Raw genomic sequence first — 14722 nt, forward strand, 5'->3', positions numbered from 1 at the left:
CCTGTGTCCCCCTCGAGACTGTAAACTCTGTGTGGGCAGAGAATGTGTCTATTATTCTATTGTCCTCTCCCAAACGCTTAGTATAGTGCTTTGCACATGGTAAGCGCTCAACAAATACAATAGAATGATGAACAAATCATCAATTAGTGGAGTCTCTGCCATAGTAGGAGCTCAGTACAGTGCTCTGCACATAGTAAGCGCTCCTAATTTATTTATTTATATATTATTATAATATAATATAATATAATATAATATAATATATAATTAATATATATAATATAGTATTATATTATATAATATAATATTATATTATATTAATCTCTGTGTCCCCCTCTAGACTGTAAACTCTGTGTGGGCAGAGAATGTGTCTGTTTATTATTCTATTGTCCTCTCCCAAACGCTTAGTATAGTGCTTTGCCCATGGTAAGCGCTCAATAAATACAGTAGAATGATGAACAAATCATCAATTAGTGGAGTCTCTGCACATAGTAAGAGCTCAGTACAGTGCTCTGCACATAGTAAGCGCTCAACAGAACAGCGCTTGGCACATAGTAAGCGTTTAACAAAATCCATTATTATTATTATTAATGATAATAAATACGATTGAATGAATGATGAACAGATGAACAGTCTCCGCACACAGTAAGAGCTCAGTACAGTGCTCTGCACACAGTAAGCGCTCAATAAATACGACTGAATGAATCATCATCAATCGTATTTATTGAGCGCTTACTATGTGCACTGTACTAAGCGCTTGGGAAGTACAAATTGGCAACATATAACAAATCATCATCTAGTGCAGTGTTTGCACCTAGTAAGAGCTCTCAGTACAGCACTGATTGATTGGGAAGCCGGGAACCATAGGAGAGAGGGGAGGAAGAGGATCCAGGGAAGTTTGGAGAGCAAGTGTGGAAAATGGGGGCAGAGTAGGGAAGTAAGATTATAAAAAATACCTTGCCCCCTCTGAGGATCGAACTCAGGACCTTCAGATTATGAGACTGACGCGCTGCCTACTGCGCTAAGGAGGCACGTGATGCGCTTTTTTTGTTAAAATTCTACTTGGCAGCGGTTCGTGGCCTGTGCCCTCCTTTATATTTTTATTTTCTTCAATTTTTTCCTCCACCTTTCCTCGTCTTTGCCTGTCCCCAGCTACACCACGTGCAACGTACAGTGTAGTGCTTTTTGGACCTGTTCCTGGGGCAAAGAGAGAAAGAACCCTGGAAAAATCAGATAAGAAACGAACAGAGCCATCAAAAGAAAAAGATCAAACGAGAAGGAAAAAGAAGGAACGCGCATTCTTCTCTGCGATGTGGAAGGCCCATGCTGAAGTAGGACTTCAGATGCCTCCTTAGCGCAGTAGGCAGCGCGTCAGTCTCATAATCTGAAGGTCCTGAGTTCGAACCTCAGAGGGGGCAGTGAATCTTTTCATGCAGTGGCTCCTGAACATAATTTTTTAACCTCAAAAACTCAATCTCTCATTGCCAGCTTTCATTATGCTCCCATAATCTGAAGGTCCTGAGTTCGAACCTCAGAGGGGGCAGTACCTTTTCAAGCAGTGCCCCCTGAACATAATTTTTTAACCTCAAAAACTCAATCTCTCATTGCCAGCTTTCATTATGCTCCCATAATCTGAAGGTCCTGAGTTCGAACCTCAGAGGGGGCAGTACCTTTTCATGCAGTGTCCCCTGAACATAATTTTTCAGCCTCAAAAACTCAATCTCTGATTGCCAGTTTTTATTATGTTCCCATAACCTAAAGGTCCTGAGTTTGAACCTCAGAGGGGGCAGTGTTTTTTTCAAGCAGTGCGCCCTGAACATAATTTTTCAACCTCAAAAACTCAATCTCTGATTGCCAGTTTTCATTATGCTCCCATAATCTGAAGGTCCTGAGTTTGAACCTCAGAGAGGGCACTGTTTTTTCATGTAGTGCCCCCTGAACATAATTTTTCAGCCTCAAAAACTCAATTTCTGACTGCCAGTTTTTATTATGTTCCCATAATCTAAAGGTCCTGAGTTTGAACCTCAGAGGGGGCAGTACTTTTTTCATGCAGTGCCCCCTGAACACAATTTTTCAGCCTCAAAAACTCAATTTCTGATTGCCAGTTTTTATTATGTTCCCATAATCTAAAGGTCCTGAGTTCGAACCTCAGAGAGGGCACTGTTTTTTCATGTAGTGCCCCCTGAACATAATTTTTCAGCCTCAAAAACTCAATTTCTGACTGCCAGTTTTTATTATGTTCCCATAATCTAAAGGTCCTGAGTTTGAACCTCAGAGGGGGCAGTACTTTTTTCATGCAGTGCCCCCTGAACATAATTTTTCAGCCTCAAAAACTCAATCTCTGATTGCCAGTTTTCATTATGCTCCCATAAGGTGAAGGTCCTGAGTTTGAAACTCAGAAGGGGCAGTACCTTTTCATTCAGTGCCCCCTGAACATAATTTTTCAGCCTCAAAAACTCAATCTCTGATTGCCAGTTTTTATTATGTTCCCATAATCTAAAGGTCCTGAGTTTGACCCTCAGAGAGGGCAGTGTTTTTTCATGCAGTGCCCCCTGAGCATAATTTTTCAGCCTCAAAAACTCAATCTCTGATTGCCAGTTTTTATTATGTTCCCATAATCTAAAGGTCCTGAGTTTGAAACTCAGAAGGGGCAGTGATTTTTCATTCAGTGCCCCCTGAACAAACATTTTCAGCCTCAAAAACTCAATCTCTGCCAGTTTTTACCATGCTCCCCTAATCTGAAGGTGTCCTGAGTTTAATCCTCAGAGGGGGCAGTGGTCTTTGTTTTATTCAGTGGCTCCCTGAACAAAATTTTTCAGCCTCGAAAACTCAGTCTCCGATTGCCAATTTTCATGATGCTCCCTACATTCTCTATGCTCCGCAACGTTGGTAGAGACGCCCTGACCCCATCGTATACTTTTCATTACCATCCCTAATTCCTCTTAGCTCCCACAGCACTCCTGACATTCTCCCTTCTCTCTCCTCCAAATCCCACCTCAATCCATCATTATTCCTTATTCCCATCTCGTCTGGGGCCTTCTGTCCAATTCCCCTGCTTTCCCTCCTCCCCTCCCTGTATCTCTTTCCCCCTACCATTCCTCCCACTGCAAACTTCCTCTAGACTGTAAACTCGCTATGGGCAGGGAATGTGTCTGTTTGTGGTTATATTGTGATGGTAATAATTATGGCATTTGTAAAGCGCTTACTATGTGCCAGGCACTGTACTTCCAAGCGCTTAGTACAGTGCTCTGCACTGTATATTGAAGGAAGAAAGGAATGAAGAATTTCCTTTGTCTCTGCTCCTTTTCTTCCCTGTGCTTTCTTCCTCCCCGCCACCTTAGCAAGGGTTGCGGGAGAAGGGAAGCCACGCAAAAAAGAAAAGAAAAAGAAACACTATTAAAATAGGGGAGGAAAAAAGAAAAATTTAAGTGCGTTGGCCGGGAATCGAACCCGGGTCAACTGCTTGGAAGGCAGCTATGCTCACCACTATACCACCAACGCCACATGGGCTAAAAGTGCTTCCGAAAGCTTTGTAAAGGGGATATTGTCAGAGCTGCAGCTTGAATTCTGCAAATAAATTTGCAAAGGTTTGTAGATGCAAGGATAGAAAAGAAATAGAATCAATCAATCGTATTTATTGAGCGTTTACAGTATGCAGAACACTGTCCTAAACGCTTGGGAGAGTCCAGAATAACAGAGTCCGTAGACACATTCCCTCGCTTACTTTGCACATAGTAAGCGCTTAATAAATGCTATCATTATTCCCTGCCCTCCACAAATTTTCAGTCTACAGAGACAGACTTTAACATCTGTAAATAATAATAATGGTGGCATTTGTTAATCGCTTAATATGTGTCAAGCACCGCTCTAAGCTAATCAGATTGGACCCAATCCATGTCCCGCATGGGGCTCAGAGCATTACTTCCCATTTTACAGATGAGGGAACTGAGGCCCAGAGAAGTGGAGTGACTTACCCAAGGTCACCCAACCGACAGTTGGCAGAGTCAGAATTAGAACTCAGGCCTTTCTGACTCCCCAGGCCCGGGTTCTATCTGCTAGGCAACACTGCTTCTCCCGACAAATAAATAAATGAAGGATTCGGATAGAAATGCTGTGGACTTGAGGGAAGAGTGAATAAAATAGAAAAGTCAAAAGTGCTGGAGTCACAAACAGAAAAACCAAGTCTCAGCCATTGACGGTGGAAGAGAGATAATAATAATGGTATTTGTTAAGTGCTTTCCATGTGCTAGGCACTGTACTAAGCGCTGGGATGGTTACAAATTGACAGATGAATCAGGAGACGCTGCCAGATAATGATAATAATAATGATGGCATTTATTAAGCGCTTACTATGTGCACAGCACTGTTCTAAGCGCTATCTATATCTATACATATCTATACATATACATATGTACTATAGCTTATAAATATACTTATATACTATAGCTTATATATGTATAAGCTTATAAATATACTTATATACTATAGCATATATATATATATAAAGATACCGGGTAGAGACAGAGAAGGTTACGTCTTAATAAGTACAGAGATACACTGTAAATATGCTGTGGGCGGGGGAACGTGCCTACCAACTCTATTATATTGTACTTTCCCAAGCGCTTAGTACAGTACCGTGAATACAGTAAATGCTCAGTAAATCAATCAATCAATCGTATTTATTGAGCGCTTACTGTGTGCAGAGCACTGTACTAAGCGCTTGGGAAGTACAAGTTGGCAACATATAGAGACGGTCCCTACCCACCAGTGGGCTCACAGTCTAGAAGGGGGAGACAGGGAACAAAACAAAACATATTAACAAAATAAAATAAATAGAATAGATATGTACAAGTAAAATAAATAAATAGAGTAATAAATATGTACAAACATATATACGTATATACAGGTATACGATAAAGCATGGGCCTGGGAATCTGAAGGTCATACCAGCTCCGCCGCATGTCTGCTGTGTGACCTTGGACAAGTCACTTCACTTCTCTGTTTCTGTTCCTCAGTCACCTCATCTGTAAAATGGGGTTCGAGATCGGGAGCCTCTCGTGAGACAGGAACTGTGTCCCACCCGATTTGCTTGTATTCACCCCGGCGCTTAGTACAGTGCTCGTCACATAGTAAGCGCTTAATAGTAGGTCATGACTTCTCATCCCAGCTCTGCCACTTATCTGCTGTGTGGCCTTGGGCAAACCACTTCACGTCTCTGCTACCTCATCTGTACCTCAGTTACCGCAATTACCTCATCTGTAAAATGGGGACGATTTGCTTGTATCCACCCCGGCGCTTAGGACAGTGCCTGGCACATAGTAAGCGCTTAACAAATGCCATAGTTACTAACAAGGTAGGAAATATGTGTTTATTGTTGTATTGTCCTCCCCCAAGAGTTAGTTCAGTGCTTTGCGCACAGTAAGCGCCGAATAAACACGATTGAATGAACAGCGTAACAAATACTAACCACAACAATTTTAAAAAACCCCGAAGGAATGACACACAAATGACATATGAGAAAAACTGTGACAGTGGAAAGACCAGGGGCTTGGGAGTCAGAGGTCGTGGGTTCTAATCCCACTCCACCACTTGTCAGCTGCGTGACTTCGGGCAAGTCACTTGACTTCTCTGGGCCTCAGTTCCCTCATCTGTAAAATGGGGATGAAGACTGTGAGCCCCACGTGGGACAATCTGATTACCTTGTATTCATTTATTCAATCGTATTTACTGAGCGCTTAGTGTGTGCAGAGCACTGGACTAAGCGCTTGGGAAGTACAAGTCGGTCCCTACCCAACAACGGGCTCACATCTACCCCAGGGCTTAGAACAGTGCTTGGCACATAGTAAGCGCTTAACAAATACCATCATTATTATTACTATGCACTTCTCAGGGCCTCAGTGAGCTCATCTGTAAAATGGGGAGGAAGACTGAGCACCACGTGGGACAACCCGATCACCTTGTATCCCCCCCCCAGCGCTTAAGACAATCAATCAATCACTCGTATTTATTGAGAGCTTACTGTGTGCAGAGCACTGTACTAAGCGCTTGGGAAGTCCAAGTTGGCAACATATAGAGACAGTCCCTACCCAACAGTGGGCTCACAGTCTAAAAGGGGGAGACAGTGCTTCGTACATTGTAAGCGTTTACCTGATCACCTTGAGGCCTCCCCAGCGCTTCGAACGGCGCTTTGCACATAGTAAGCGCTTAATAAATGTCATTATTATTATTTTAAAATACCGTTACTATTATTATTAATTTTTTATGACGTACAATTCAGTATTGCTGAAAGTACAATGCAGCAATAAAGGGAGACAATCCCTACCCACGACGGGCTTACCGTCTAGAAGGGGGGAGACAGACATCAAAACAAGTAAACAGGCATCAATGGCATCAATATAAATAAATAGAATTATAGATATCCGCCAAGCTAGCTATGAGCCAAGCTAGCTCTCTTCCTCCTTTCAAGGCCCTACTGAGAGATCACCTCCTCCAGGAGGCCTTCCCAAACTGAGCCCTTGCCTTCCTCTCCCCCTCGTTCCCCTCTCCATCCCCCCATCTTACCTCCTTCCCTTCCCCACAGCACCTGTATATATGTATGTACATATTTATTACTCTATTTATTTATTTATTTTACTTGTACATATCTATTCTATTTATTTTATTTTGTTAGTATGTTTGGTTTTGTCTCCCCCTTTTAGACTGTGAGCCCACTGTTGGGTAGGGACCGTCTCTATATGTTGCCAACTTGTACTTCCCAAGCGCTTAGTCCAGTGCTCTGCACACAGTAAGCGCTCAATAAATACGATTGGTGATGATATACACATCAAAACACACAAACAGGCTCTCCTCTTTCCCTTGTCTGCTGTGTGATCTGGGGCAAGACACTTAACTTCTCTGGGCCTCAGTTCCGCCATCTGAAAAATCTTTTTATTTTTAATTTCAACCACACAAAAACATAAACAAGAAGCTTGATTTTAGGTGCAGGAGAAAATTAGTCAGCGAGTTCCTCGTTAGTATAGTGGTAAGTATCCCCGCCTGTCACGCGGGAGACCGGGGTTCGATTCCCCGACGGGGAGCATCAATTATTTTCCCCCTGGAATTCAAAATTATTTTCCTATTCCTTCCTCTTTCCCGAATGGGAAGCAAAGCACATCAGCCATATCCCTCCTCCGCTCAGCTAGCAGAGCACCTGGCGTGGAGGAAGGAAATTTAAAATTCAAAGCACTATTCTAAACGCTGGGGGGATACAAGGTGATCAGGTTTATTTGTTTTATTTGTACAGATTTATTCTATTTATTTTATTAATATGTTTTGTTTTGTTCTCTGTCTCCCCCTTCTAGACTGTGAGCCCGCTGTTGGGTAGGGACTGTCTCCATATGTTGCCAACTTGTACTTCCCAAGCGCTTGGTACAGTGATATGTTGTCAACTTGTATATGTTGCCAACTTGGACTTTCCAAGCGCTTAGTACAGTGCTCTGCACACAGTAAGCGCTCAATAAATACGATTGAATGAATGAGTGAATGAATTCAATCGTATTTATTGAGCGCCTACTCTGTGCAGAGCAATCAATCAATCAATCGTATTTATTGAACGCTTACTGTGGGCAGAGCACTGGACTAAGCGCTTGGGAAGTCCAAGTTGGCAACATATAGAGACAGTCCCTACCCAACAGCGGGCTCGCAGTCTAGAAGGGGGAGACAGACAACAAAACCAAACATATTAACCAAATAAAATAAATAGAATAGATATGTACAAGTAAAATAAATAAATAAATAGAGTAATAAATATGTACAAACATTAATACATATATACAGGTGCTGTGAGGAAGGGAAGGGAAGAGCACCGTACTAAGCGCTTGGGAGAGTACAATCAATCAATCAATCGTATTTATTGAGCGCTTACTGTGTGCAGAGCACTGTACTAAGCGCTTGGGAAGTACAAGCAACATATAGAGACAGTCCGTACCCAACAGTGGGCTCACAGTCTAAAGTATAATAACATGTGTTAAAATGCAACTATGTTTCTCATCCCCGTGGCTGTAATTGTCACCTGGGTTCATTCATTTCAATCATTCATTTAATCGTATTTATTGAGCGCTTACTGTGTGCAGAGCTCTGTAATAAGCGCTCGGAAAGTACAATTCAGCAATAAAGGGAGACAATCCCTGCCCACGACGGGCTTACAGTCTAGAAGGGGGAAGACAGACATCAAAACAAGTAAAGAGGCATCAGTGGCATCAATATAAATAAATAGAATTATAGATATATACACATCAAAACACATAAACGGGCTCTCCTCCTTCACTTGTCTGCTGTGTGATCTGGGGCAAGACACGTAACTTCTCTGGGCCTTGGTTTCGTCATCTGTAAAATGGGGATTAAGACTGTGAGCCCCACGTGGGACAACCTGATTAAAACAGGCTCTCCTCCTTCACTTGTCTGCTGTGTGATCTGGGGCAAGACACTTAACTTCCCTGGGCCTCAGTTTCTTCATCTGTAAAATGGGGATTAAGACTGTGAGCCCCACGTGGGACAACCTGATTAAAACAGGCTCTCCTCCTTCACTTGTCTGCTGTGTGATCTGGGGCAAGACACTTAACTTCTCTGGGCCTCAGTTTCGTCATCTGTAAAATGGGGATTGAGACTGTGAGCCCCACGTGGGACAACCTGATTAAAACAGGCTCTCCTCCTTCACTTGTCTGCTGTGTGATCTGGGGCAAGACACAACTTCTCTGGGCCTCAGTTTCGTCATCTATAAAATGGGGATTAAGACTGTGAGCCCCACGTGGGACAACCTGATTACCTTGTATCTATCCCAGCGTTTAGAACAGTGCTTGGCACATAGTAAACGCTTAATAGTATAAAAAGGAAATCAATCAATCAATCAGTGGTATTTTTTGAGCGCTTACTATGTGCAGTGCACTGTACTAAACGCTTGGGAGAGTCCAGTACAACAGAATTAGTGGATACGTTCCCTGCCCATAACGATTTTACAATCTGGAGGAACTAAAAATTCCCTGTGGGTAGGGATTGTGTCCAACAACTCTATTGTATTGTCCTTTCCCAAGCGCTAAGTACAGTCCTTTGGACACTTGATATTCGCCCCACACCCCTATAGCACTTATATACATATCTTTAAAATATATATTAATGTTGTATTTGTTAAGCGCTTACTATATGCCAAGCACTTTTCATAATATATTATGAATTACTTATTAATTCATATGAATGTCTGTGGCGCCCCTAGACTGTAAACTCGTTATGAACTTGTCTACTCATTCTGTTGTACTGTCCACACCCAAGCGCTTAGTACAGTCTGCACATAGTAAGCGCTCGATAAATACGATTGCTTCATAAATCTCCCTGCTCCAGACGTCCGTCCTTTACTATCTGTCTGTTATATTGTTCTATTATGCTTTCCCAAGCGCTTAGTATAGTGCTCTGCACACAATAAGCGCTCAATAAATACAACCGATTGATAAATCTCCCGGCTCTGGACTTCGGTCAGTCAGTCAATCGTATTTATTGAGCGCTTACTGTGTGCAGTACTGTGTGTACTGTACTAAGCGCTTGGGAAGTACAAGTTGGCCCTTTACTATCTGTCTGTTATATTGTTCTATTACGCTTTCCCAAGCGCTTAGTAGGCTCAGTGAAAAGAGCCGGGGCTTGGGAGCCAGAGGTCATGGGTTCTAATCCCTATTTAGAATGCCACTTGTCTGCTGTGTGACTTTGGGCAAGTCACTTAACTTCTCTGTGCCTCAGTTCCCTCATCTGTAAAATGGGGCTTAATAATAATAATGATGGCATTTGTTAAGCGCTTACTATGTGCAAAGCACTGTTCTAAGCGCTGGATTAAGACTGTGAGCCCCTCGTGGGACAACCGAATCACCTTGTATGCCCCCCCCAGCGCTTAGAACAGTGCTTCGCAAACAGTAAGCGCTTACCAAATACCACCATTATTATTATTATTATTATATTATTATTGTTAGTAAAGTGCTCTGCACACAATAAGCACTCAATAAATACAACTGATTCTCGCCTGTCCCGCCATCGACCCCCGGACCACGTCATCCCCCGGGCCTGGAATGCCCTCCCTCTGCCCATCCGTCAAGCTAGCGCTCTTCCTCCCTTCAAGGCCCTGCTGAGAGCTCACCTCCTCCAGGAGGCCTTCCCAGACTGAGCCCCTTCCTTCCTCTCCCCCTCGTCCCCCTCTCCATCCCCCCATCTTACCTCCTTCCCTTCCCCACAGCACCTGTACATATGTATATATGTTTGTACATATTTATTACTCTATTTATTTATTTATTTATTTTACTTGTACATATCTATTCTATTTATTTTATTTTGTTAGTATGTTTGGTTTTGTTCTCTGTCTCCCCCTTTTAGACTGTGAGCCCACTGTTGGGTAGGGACCGTCTCTATATGTTGCCAATTTGTACTTCCCAAGCGCTTAGTACAGTGCCCTGCACATAGTAAGCGCTCAATAAATACGACTGATGATGATGATGATAGATAAATCTCCCGGCTCTGGACTTCTTGTCCTTTAATATCTGTCTGTTGTATCGTTCTACTGTGCTTTCCCATGGGCTTAGTACAGTGCTTTCAAGCGCTTAGTACAGTGCTCTGCACACAGTAAGCGCTCAATAAATACAATTGAATGAATGAATGCTTTGCATATGGTAAGAGCTCAATGAATGTGAATGAATGAATGAACGAATGAATACATGACTAATACATTTCCGTTCTTCCTCCTTTAGTAGGTGCCGGCACACAGTGCCACCTACCGGCCGGTTAGCTCAGTTGGTTAGAGCGTGGTGCTAATAACGCCAAGGTCGCGGGTTCGATCCCCGTACGGGCCACTTGTTTTTATTTTATTTTTTTCTCCCTTTCAATCAATCAATCAATCAATCAATCAATCGTATTTATTGAGCGCTTACTGTGTGCAGAGCACCGTACTACGCGCTTGGGAAGTACAAGTTGGCAACATATAGAGACAGTCCCTACCCAACAGTGGGCTCACAGTCTAGAATAATTCCTGAAGAATAGTCCTGAATAATTCTCCGGGCGGGATGAGGACCCTAGGGTTGGAGTGAATTCGGGAGAGATAAGGGTCCAGATCCAAGCGGATTCCGGGTACAAGTGAGGGGAGCGGGGGATTTGGGGGTTGGAAGGTGAGTACTGATTGGGAATTGGAGATAAGGCTTGGTGGGGATGCAGATCCAGAAGGAGGTTTAGGCCTCTTGTTACTATCTACCCCAGCGCTTAGTACAGTCCCCGGCACCTAGTAAACGCTTAACATACCCATAATCATTGTTATATTACATAATCATATTGTTAATATTATTATATTATATGAAATACCACAATCATATTGTTAATATTATATCAAATACCATTGTTATATTATTTTATTAAGGATGCGCATCTATCTATAATTCTATTTATTTATATTGATGCTGTTGATGCCTGCCTACTTGTTTTGTTTTGTGGTCTGTCTCCCCTCTTCTAGACTGTGAGCCCGCTGTTGGGTAGGGGTTGTCTCTATTTATTCATCATCATCATCAATCGTATTTATTGAGCGCTTACTATGTGCAGAGCACTGTACTAAGAGCTTGGGAAGTACAAATTGGCAACATATAGAGACACTCCCTACCCAACAGTGGGCTCACAGTCTAAAATTTATTTGTCACAATTTATTGCCCAATTGTACTCTCCAAGCGCTTAGTCCAGTGCTAAATTCAGCAAGCGCTTAGTTCAGTGCTCCGCACACACTAAATGCTCAATAAATACGATTGAATGAATGAGACAATCCTTCATATTGTTAATATTATATCAAATACCCTTGTTATACTATTTTATTAGGGATGCGCATGTATCTATAATTCTATTTATTTATATTGATGCTGTTGATGCCTGCCTACTTGTTTTGTGGTCTGTCTCCCCTCTTCTAGACTGTGAGCCCGCTGTTGGGTAGGGGTTGTCTCTATTTATTGCCCAATTGTACTCTCCAAGCGCTTAGTCCAGTGCTCCGCACACAGTAAGCGCTCAATAAATACGATTGGATGAATGAGGCAATCCTATTGTTAATATTATTACATTTTATGTAATAATGATGATGGTACGGTACTAAGCGCCGGGAGTAATCAGGGCGGACCCAATCCCTAACTGATATGGGGCTCCCAATCTTAATTCTCATTTTTACATCTGAAGGCGGTTCTTGTCCGGGATTCCCTGGCAGGGAGGGATTCCCGGCTGGGGGAGGGAGGGAAAAAAGGAGGAAGGGTGGGCCCTGTTGGTGGGGAAGGCCGGGGGGCAAAGACCCCCCAAAATAAAATCCCCCCAACAGGCCCGCTCAGCAAGGACCAGCGCAGCCCCAGGCCTAGGGCTACGGGGAATGGGACCGACATTATGATTAATAATAATAATAATAATAATAATACTGGTTATTTGTTAAGCGCTTACTATGTGCCAGTCACTGCTCTAAGCGCTGGGGTATCTTGCATTTATTTTATTAATCATCATCATCATCATCAATCGTATTTATTGAGCGCTTACTGTGTGCAGAGCACTGTACTGAGCGCTTGGGAAGTACAAGTTGGTAACATATAGAGACAGTCCCTACGCAGCAGTGGGCTCACAGTCTAAGAGGGGGAGACAGAGAACAAAACCAAACATACTAACAAAATAAAATAAATAGAATAGATATATACAAGCAAAATAAATAAATAAATAGATAGAGTAATAAATATGTACAAACATATATACATATATACATGTATATACATATATATGTATATCCGTATATACATATATACATATACATATATACATATATACATATATTAATGATGTGCATATATCTATAATTCTATTTATCTAGTTTAATGGGTTTTGACGCCTGTGTACTTGTTTTGTGGTCCGTCTCCCCCTTCTAGACTGTGAGCCCGTTGTTGGGATAGGGATTGTCTCTATCCCTAAGCGCTCAATAAATACGATTGAATCTACAAGACACTGGTGTTGGACCCAGATAGACACCGCTCGCCCGGCCTAATCATCATCAATCGTATTTATTGAGCGCATACTGTGTGCAGAGCACTGTACTAAGCGCTTGGGAAGTACAAATTGGCAACATATAGAGACAGTCCCTACCCAACAGCGGGCTCACAGTCTAAAAGGGGGAGTCAAAACCAAACATACTGCAAAATAAAATAGATATGTACAAGTAAAATAAATAAATAAATAGAGTAATAAATATGTACAGGCATCTATACAGGTGCTGTGGGGAAGGGAAGGAGCACATAGTAATCGCCCCTCGTTTCTCGAGATGCAGGGACCCCCGGCCCCCCTTTACCTCCCCACCCTTTCCTGAAATAGCAACAAAGAAAAATGACAGACTTTCTTCCCTTTCTTTTAGAGAGGAAGAGGGCCGGGCCTCGGCCTAAATTGGTGCTCCAAAATTGGGCTCGTCCGGGATTTGAACCCGGGACCTCTCGCACCCGAAGCGAGAATCATACCCCTAGACCAACGAGCCACTGGCAACCAACCCGACAATTCAGGCTGATAGCCCACTCTGACGGCAGGCTGATGCTTTGTGAGTTTATTAATTTTTTATTCGTTCATTCAATCGTATTTATTAAGCGCTTACTGTCTGCAGAGCACTGGACTAAGCGTTGGGAAAGTACAATTCGGCCACAGAGAGAGACAATCCCTGCCCACAACGGGCTCACAATCAATCAATCAATCAATCGTATTTATTGAGCGCACAGCACTGTACTAAGCGCTTGGGAAGTACAAGTTGGCAACATATCCAGACAGTCCCTACCTAACAGTGGGCTCACAGTCTAGAGACAGGCATCGAAATAAGTAAACAGGCGTCAATAGCAACAATATAAATAGAATTAGAGATATGTACACATCATTAATATAAATAGAATTATAAATATGTACATATATATAAGTAACTTGGGGAGGGGGACTAGAGGAAAGGGGGGGACTTAGGCTGGGAAAGCCTATCATTATCATCATTAATAATTGCAGTATTCGTTAGGCGCTTACTATGTGACAGGCACTGTACTAAGCGCTGGGGTATATCCCAAATAATCAAGCTGGACACCGGTCCCGGTCCCACATGGGGGCTCACAATCTTAATAACTAAGATCATTCATTCAATCGTATTTATTGAGCGCCTACTGTAATGCAGGGCACCGTACTAAGCGCTTGGGAAAGACAATCAATCAATCGTATTTATTGAGCGCTTACTGTGTGCAGAGCACTGTACTAAGCGCTTGGGAAGTACAAGCTGGCAACATATAGAGACAGTCCCTACCCAACAGTGGGCTCAAGTACAAGTTGGCAACATATATAGTCCCTACCCAACAACTGTGAGCCCCACAGTCTAGAAGGGGGAGACAAGTAACAAAACAAAACATGTGGACAGGTGTCAAGCCATCAGAATAAATAGAAATAAAGCTAGATGCACAGCATTAACAAAATAAATAGAATAGAAAATAGGTCCTCTATAAGTAAAATAAAGAGTAATAAATCTGTACAAACATGTATATACAGGTGCTGTGGGGAGGGGAAGGAGGTAGGGTGGATCAATCAATTCATCAATCGATGGCATGTACTGAACGCTTACTGTGCGCGGACCACTGTACTAAGCGCTTGGGGGGGGGGGGTCCCACTAAAACAACGTAACAGATCGCGTTGACCCATTTCCTGCCTT

The 14722-nt window shown here is 42.7% G+C and overlaps 6 non-coding genes across 6 annotated transcripts; 3 read left to right on the forward strand and 3 right to left on the reverse strand.

Moving 5' to 3' along the window:
• Positions 1-955: 955 nt before the first annotated feature.
• Positions 956-1028, reverse strand: TRNAM-CAU. Its single transcript has one exon. It is a non-coding gene; the product is annotated as a tRNA-Met (tRNA).
• A 314-nt stretch (positions 1029-1342) lies between these two features.
• TRNAM-CAU lies at positions 1343-1415 on the forward strand. The gene has a single exon. It is a non-coding gene; the product is annotated as a tRNA-Met (tRNA).
• A 2011-nt stretch (positions 1416-3426) lies between these two features.
• Positions 3427-3498, reverse strand: TRNAG-UCC. The gene has a single exon. It is a non-coding gene; the product is annotated as a tRNA-Gly (tRNA).
• A 3503-nt stretch (positions 3499-7001) lies between these two features.
• Positions 7002-7073, forward strand: TRNAD-GUC. The gene has a single exon. It is a non-coding gene; the product is annotated as a tRNA-Asp (tRNA).
• Positions 7074-10782: 3709 nt separating this feature from the next.
• On the forward strand, positions 10783-10856 carry TRNAI-AAU. Its single transcript has one exon. It is a non-coding gene; the product is annotated as a tRNA-Ile (tRNA).
• Positions 10857-13456: 2600 nt separating this feature from the next.
• On the reverse strand, positions 13457-13528 carry TRNAP-CGG. The gene has a single exon. It is a non-coding gene; the product is annotated as a tRNA-Pro (tRNA).
• Between the last annotated feature and the right edge of the window lie 1194 nt (positions 13529-14722).

The sequence above is a fragment of the Tachyglossus aculeatus genome, chromosome Y4 (genome assembly GCF_015852505.1).
Source record: "Tachyglossus aculeatus isolate mTacAcu1 chromosome Y4, mTacAcu1.pri, whole genome shotgun sequence".
Classification (NCBI taxonomy): Eukaryota; Metazoa; Chordata; class Mammalia; order Monotremata; family Tachyglossidae; genus Tachyglossus; species Tachyglossus aculeatus.